A 7,815-nucleotide genomic window follows, 5' to 3' on the forward strand; every position below is an offset into this window, starting at 1 on the left:
TGTGTCACGACGAATATACTCGCCGTGAAGGAGTAACAGTATTTTGTGTCACGACGAATATACTCGCCGTGAAGGAGTAACAGTATTTTGTGTCACGACGAGTATACTCGTCACGAAGAATTTTGTGTCATGACGAGCATACTCGCCGTGAAGGAGTGACAGTATTTTTTGTCACGACGAATATACTCGTTATGAAGAATTTTGTGTCACGACGAGTATACTCGTCACGGAGAATTTTGTGTCACGACGAGTATACTCGTCACGGAGAATTTTGTTTGTCATGACGAATACACTCGTCACGAAGAATTTTGTGTCATGACGAGTATACTCGTCATGGAGTAATGGCCATGTTTTAGGTCACGACGAGTATACTCGTCGCTCGATTCTCGCGACACATAGCTGCGCGCCCTGAAAAGTTGGCGCCACAGTAACTGGGTAAAATGATTAACACCTGAAACGAACGCCCGCGCATCTCCCGTATCTTGTTAATCGCTTCACAAAATTTTCATTTTCCATAAAAATCCGCGTTCTCCTCGCGAAAGCTTGAATTCGCGATCTCGAATTTCATCCGGGAGCACACGCACGGCGGCAAACAGAGAATTCACACGCGACCGCGATGTTTCATGCGGCGCGTATGCAATGACGAAACTTTTTTAGGGTTACTTTTTAAGGACGAGAGGATGCCAACCGGATAGTGCGTCGTCCCGGCGTTGAATCATCATCCCGGCTCGATTCTAGGAATGCTCCATTCATCTCGGAGCAATGTCTCGGACGCGGAAACCGAAGGTCTTGCGGAATCGACGAACCCACTCGCGGAAGAGACGCTTTTCTGGCCTCATTCTCACCGCGCGTAGGCCGGAATTCCGTGGACGGTTACGTTCTCGAGGTCGTATACGTTCTCGTTCACGGCCCGACGAATTTTTGCGAATTCGTCACCTGATTTCTACCCGCGCTTTTCAACACGTAACGTTACTCTCGCCGCGAGGCGCCGCTTATACGATCGTCACATAAATAGGTTGCTCGATCATTATGCAAACATTTGTAGACAGTGATTCAGAGCAATTTGGATCGCGGAGGAGTTCCTACACGGTTTCAAGGTCGCTGTTACAACGGAAGCAGAACGATCGGAATTTTCGGGTAATTTAGAGCAGTTCGAATCGAATCAAATTTTGATACTTCTTTGGGGGTCTTTTAAGGCTCTAAATACTGCAATTCGTTAATAATTTCATGCGGTAATTAAGATCAACGCAGATCAAGTGGAAAAATAATGCGCTTCATTCTTTTGTTGCGGTAAATAATTTTAAACTTTTTTATTTTCAATAATTTAACACAAGCGCGATTAATCGAAGCATTTAGAATGAAATTTCGATCAAAATGACATTTTTTTCACTTTTTTAAAGCCTCTACTCGGCCGATTCGAATAGTTCATTTAAAATTTATCAACGATGTTTCAAACGATTTATTACGACCCAAAATTATTGTTAATCGAGCAGTAATTTTGAGCTACTAATTTTGAGCAAATTGGGAGCAGTTCGAATCGAATCAAATTTTGATACTCCTTCGAGAGTCTTTTAAAGCTCTAAATACAGCAATTTTCGTTAATAATTTCATGCAGTAATAAAATCAATGCAGATCAAGTGGAAAAATAATGCGCTTCATTCTATTGTTGCGGTAAATAATTTTAAACTGTTTTATTTTCAATAATTTAACACAAGCGCAATTAGCATTTGGAACGAAATTTCGATTGAAATGACATTTTTTACACTTTATTAAAGCCTTTACTCGGCCGATCCGAATAGTTCATTTAAAATTGATCAACAATATTTCAAACGCTCTATTACGACCCAAAATTATTATTAATCGAGCAGTAATTTTGAGCTACGTCGATCGAAATTTAATTTTTCATACTAATTTAAAGCTTCTGTTAGACTCTACATAAAACGGTTCATCGATATTTTTTAAACTTTTGAGCGAACAGAATTCTACAAAGTCGCGTACTCAAGAAAAAAGAGATTCACACAGATTTATAATAAAATTTACATCCAACGATTGTTCAAGAGATCGATTCGAAGCTGATCGAACGAGCTTCGAATATCGTTAGCTTTTTATATCCACTTTATCTCCTATAATCCTGTTTCCGAAAATTGTCAATTTTCGTGTACAAAGCTGTGCGTCAATTAGGGAGAATTCGCTGCGCTGGCTTCGGTATAATCGATGACTCAAAATATGTACTCGGTTTTCATTCTCGTAAGACGCGTTGAATACCGCCCATTCATACTATTCCGTAAAACTCTTTAGCTACTTGTCGAGGAGGATTGCGTAACATTGTTCTTAGTTCATTGGAAAAAACCCATTCGGCGGATCATGCGGACAAGAATACGTTCGACAGAGAATATTGCCGGTAACGTTTCCCAGTATTTGATACGCTCGTTGCCGCATTTTAGCAGCGCTAGGTGCACAGTTTTACCAAATAGATACAGGTTTTAATGTTTCGTACCTGTCGGGCTCTCGCGTCACCTGGAAAAACGTGCTATTATACCATTTGCCAAACAAACTTCACCGGTTCGGAAAAATCGATCTAGAGAGGAAACCGCATACTTTTCGGTGTCGTAAATATTTGCTGTTACTTTAAACGATTTCGGTGCTGCTTTTAAATTGCTGGCGAATTTCTCTTCGATGTTACAGCATCGTGGACTTTTTTAATATATTTTTTGTATTAAAACTAGATACTCTTAAAACTTACAAAAATATATATATATATATATATAATTATAAAATTATGAAATTATAAAATTATAAAATTATAAAATTATAAGATTATAAGATTATGAAATTATAAAGTTATGAAATTATGAAATTATAAAATTATAAAATTATAAAATTATAAGATTATAAGATTACAAGATTACAAGATTACAAGATTACAAGATTACAAGATTATAAGATTACAAGATTATAAGATTATGAAATTATAATATTATGAAATTATAAGGTTATGAAATTATGAAATTATGAAATTATAAAATTATAAAATTATATACTATACTATAAGATTATAAGATTACAAGATTATAAGATTATAAGATTACAAGATTATAAAATTATAAGATTATAAGATTACAAGATTACAAGATTATAAGATTACAAGATTACAAGATTACAAGATTACAAGATTATAAGATTACAAGATTATAAGATTACAAGATTATAAGATAATAAGATTATGAAATTATAAGATTACGAAATTATAAAATTACAAAATTATAATATTATAAAATTATAAAATTATAAAATTATAAAATTATAAAATTATAAGACTATAAGATTATAAGATTACAAGATTACAAGATTATAAAATTATAAGATTATAAGATTACAAGATTACAAGATTATAAGATTACAAGATTACAAGATTACAAGATTACAAGATTACAAGATTACAAGATTACAAGATTATAAGATTATAAGATTATGAAATTATAAGATTATGAAATTATGAAATTCTAAAATTATAAAATTATATATAAATATATATAACCTAAAAAAATATTAAATATTACAAATATATATAATATATAAACATATATTTGACCAGTCGCGCACGTTTCATACTTTATAATTATCGAAGCTATAAAAAAACCCCTCGAATCACTGCACATACAATTTTCCTTTTCACGCGATATCGTCGGCTAAAATTTCTCTGATTGCGAAAATAAAATAAAAATGTGCAAACAGACCCCGCTTACTCTATGTTTCCTTAAAAATAAAGTCGACGCAAACGCGACGAATGCTGAAAGATTCGCGATACTACTTGCAAATGATTGCAAATGATCGTAAACGATGCGGCAAACGAATTTTTCCACCCAATATTTTGATCTTGACGCAGAGGAATGTATCGGTGTCGATCGAACGAAGGCGCATCGCGATCGTAACGGAATGCGTAACGAGTCATACACCGGATCTAAGCCAATGGCGGCCGTGAATCATTACCGGTAAATTCCGCGGATGTCGAGAATATATCCACTCGTTGGACCCACACCGTTCGGTACATGTTTAGTCACGATCGACTCTCTTTCTGGAGTATTGCGTAAGAGAATCGAGAATCCCGTTACAGGCGTTTCGTGTCCTCCTGGAGAATTTCGTGTCGGTGTGACTGCTCGACGCTAATACACGTGCTTCTCATTGCCTGCAACTCGATTTCTTTCTTTCGCCAACGGTTTCTATCGGCTCGTAAATCATCAACCTGTTTCTCCCGTAAAAACCCATTTTTTGCTGTCGGATGTGACTTTCCAGTTCGCTATTTTTCTTTTACTTTTCAAGAAAGTGGATATGAATAACGCCGTAATTGTTACAGTATTTCTTTTTTTCATCTTCAGTTATCATCGTCATCAACCTGCTTTTCCCGTAAAATCCCATTTTTTGCTGTCGGATGACTTTCCAGTTCGCTATTTTTTATTTTATTTTTCAAGAAAGTAGATATGAATAACGCCGTAATTGTTACAGTATTTCTTTTTTTCATCTTCAGTTATCATCGTCATCAACTTGCTTCTCCCGTAAAATCCCATTTCTTGCTGTCGGATGTGACTCTCCCGTTCGCTATTTTTCTTTTACTTTTCAAGAAAGTGGATATGAATAACGCCGTAATTGTTGCAGCATTTCTTTTTTTCATCTTCAGTTATCATCGTCATCAACCTGCTTTTCCCGTAAAATCCCATTTTTTGCTGTCGGATGACTTTCCAGTTCGCTATTTTTCTTTTACTTTTCAAGAAAGTGGATATGAATAACGCCGTAATTGTTACAGTATTTCTTTTTTTCATCTTCAGTTATCATCGTCATCAACCTGCTTCTCCTGTAAAATCTCATTTTTTGCTGTCGGATGACTTTCCAGTTCGCTATTTTTCTTTTACTTTTCAAGAAAGTGGATATGAATAACGCCGTAATTGTTACAGTATTTCTTTTTTTCGTCTTCAGTTATCATCTTCATCAACCTGCTTCTCCTGTAAAATCCCATTTTTTGCTGTCGGATGACTTTCCAGTTCGCTATTTTTCTTTTACTTTTCAAGAAAGTGGATATGAATAACGCCGTAATTGTTACAGTATTTCTTTTTTTCATCTTCAGTTATCATCGTCATCAACCTGCTTCTCCCGTAAAATCCCATTTTTTGCTGTCGGATGACTTTCCAGTTCGCTATTTTTCTTTTACTTTTCAAGAAAGTGGATATGAATAACGCCGTAATTGTTACAGTATTTCTTTTTTTCGTCTTCAGTTATCATCTTCATCAACCTGCTTCTCCCGTAAAATCCCATTTTTTGCTGTCGGATGACTTTCCAGTTCGCTATTTTTCTTTTACTTTTCAAGAAAGTGGATATGAATAACGCCGTAATTGTTACAGTATTTCTTTTTTTCATCTTCAGTTATCATCGTCATCAACCTGCTTTTCCCGTAAAATCCCATTTCTTGCTGTCGGATGACTTTCCCGTTCGCTATTTTTCTTTTACTTTTCAAGAAAGAGGATATGAATAACGCCGTAATTGTTTCAATACTTTTTTTCATCTTCAGTTTTAGTCGGAGTATGTAATTTTCTGTAATGAATACCTAATTTCTATAATGATAACGCTGAATATAAATAACAGCGCAATTGTATCAGTATTTTTTTTAATTTTCAATGTTAGTCGGAGTATGTAATTTTCAGTAAATTATTGTACGCTATTTAATCGTGAATTAGCATGTAGGAGCTTGAATGACGCCGATGTTGTGTTCCGATTTTATTTTGTAGTAGAAGTTATATGTTTTCCATTTTTCATTATTTTATATACCAGCTCGGAATGAAATATCAACTTTGCTAAAATAAAATATCAACGTAGCTTTTATCTATGCAGTTAACGCATTTTTCTGCACATTTTATTTGGGGTTCATTGTGATCACAGTGTACAAACATTTTTTTGTGAAAACAATTATACTAGTTAAGGTTTAATAATATTCTATTTTCTTTGTATGAATGTTTTGTCAATAATATCACGTTCTAAGACGATTATTACATCAACAAAGTTAGATCAAAAAAGAAAAAAATGATTAAAAGCGTAACCGTTGTGTAAGTCGCAAGACTCGATTTCGCACGCATAAAATGCGCTCTGTCGTGTAAAATGAAGATACCATAAGTTAGAAAAATTATTCTAGATTTCCGATTAACACGTTGAATGCCACGCCGGTTTTACAGAAATTGTCCGTGGCGCCACGATGAATTTTCTTTTATGCGATACATGTAATGTTGAAAGTTAAGTGTATAACTATGTTTGACATGTTAATTGCGACAGGTGTCACTGTTCGAATCGACGATGATAATAATACAAAATTTTAGATATTGACATTTGTTTTAAATTATATACAGGGTGTCCCAAAAATGTCTCGCAATCCGGTAATAGCGGGTTCCTCGGATCATTTGAAGCAACTTTTTCCTTTACAAAAATGTTCTCCGAGGCACCGTTAACGAGTTATTAACGAAAAACAGTGACCAATGAGAGGCGAGCTCGGCTGGCGCGAAGCGACCGAGCCAATGAGCGGAACTGGGCTTCGCGCGCTGGTTGGCTGGGCCGCCTCGCGTCAGCCGTACTCGATTCTTATTGGTCACTGTTTTTCGTTAATAACTCGTTAACGGTGCCTCGGAGAACATTTTTGTAAAGGAAGAAGTTGCTTCAAATGATCCGAGGAACCCGCTATTACCGGATTGCGAGACATTTTTGGGACATCTTGTAGTTACCGATTTTCAACAATTATAAAAACGAGTCGCAAGGCTCGAATAATCGTATCTCCACTTCCCAAATTGTCTATTTCTGTGGCGTTGACCCCCGTGGCATTCAACGTGTTAAAATAGCTTCGAGTGCAAAGGGTTGTCAACGCGACGAATGACGTTCGTAACACTGTTGGTGTTGCAGCGCGGATCCAGATAGTCAGCTCCGTTCCAGCAAACGGTGCTCTCTTTCAAAGAAACTCACCTTCGATTCCCGATCGAGGTTGCATCTTATCGGCCCGAGCGTTGCAACACGCTCGGCGTACAAAAGCCATTAATTTCTGAACAGTCACTCGGCCGAAGGTGAAGCAAATAAAAAAGAAAAACACAAGGATTTTTCCCGTTGTCTGTTGCGCCGCGGCGCAGGAATACCTCTCGGCGCGACGTTTCCCTCCTCGAAAATCTCGGCTCCGCTCGCGGGAATCACGCTCGCGATTCTCACACTCGCGGCGTGAATTCTCGTCATTTCCTTTTTTTTAGCATCCCGCCACGGACCGGACCGTTTTTAACCGGTCAGTGACGCGCGACCATGCCGACTCGCGATATTACCGGCTCGCGTGACGAATTAGCATACTCGTATCGTTCCTATTTCTTATTTTTTTCTTTCTTTCTTTCCCTCCGCCAGTCCGTGAAGTCTGTCGCGAACGCGAGAGTCCGGATTATGTTGTTGTGCCCGCGGAGGATCGTAATATGTAAATAGTGGATTTTTCGGGAAACGGCGCCGGCGTTCGCTGGAAAAGAGATTGCGAAGCGACGCATCGAAATCCTCCCGACGTTCGGAGGAGAGAAGAAACGAGGCACGACGCCGAACGGATCTGGTTTGGAAGGCGGTAATTTTTCACCGGAATTAAATGGTCTTCATGATCGAAATATTTTACAGAAAATCGTAATCGAAGTGGATACTAATAATATAAATTATTCATATAAATAATAACATAAATTTCGAAGTCGCAGGGCAAGCGTGTCAATTACTGTGCCCTTACAATAATTTTATATTTGGATTTAGAAATGACATTATTAAATCAAT

General features: G+C 36.9%; 1 long non-coding RNA gene across 1 annotated transcript; it reads right to left on the reverse strand.

Moving 5' to 3' along the window:
* Positions 1-1,295: 1,295 nt before the first annotated feature.
* Positions 1,296-3,133, reverse strand: LOC143259813 (uncharacterized). Its single transcript, XR_013033815.1, has 2 exons — positions 2,599-3,133; positions 1,296-2,517 (listed from the first exon to the last, which is right to left on the reverse strand). It is a non-coding gene; the product is annotated as an uncharacterized LOC143259813 (long non-coding RNA).
* Between the last annotated feature and the right edge of the window lie 4,682 nt (positions 3,134-7,815).

This window comes from Megalopta genalis, chromosome 7 (assembly GCF_051020955.1).
Source record: "Megalopta genalis isolate 19385.01 chromosome 7, iyMegGena1_principal, whole genome shotgun sequence".
Lineage (NCBI taxonomy): Eukaryota > Metazoa > Arthropoda > Insecta > Hymenoptera > Halictidae > Megalopta > Megalopta genalis.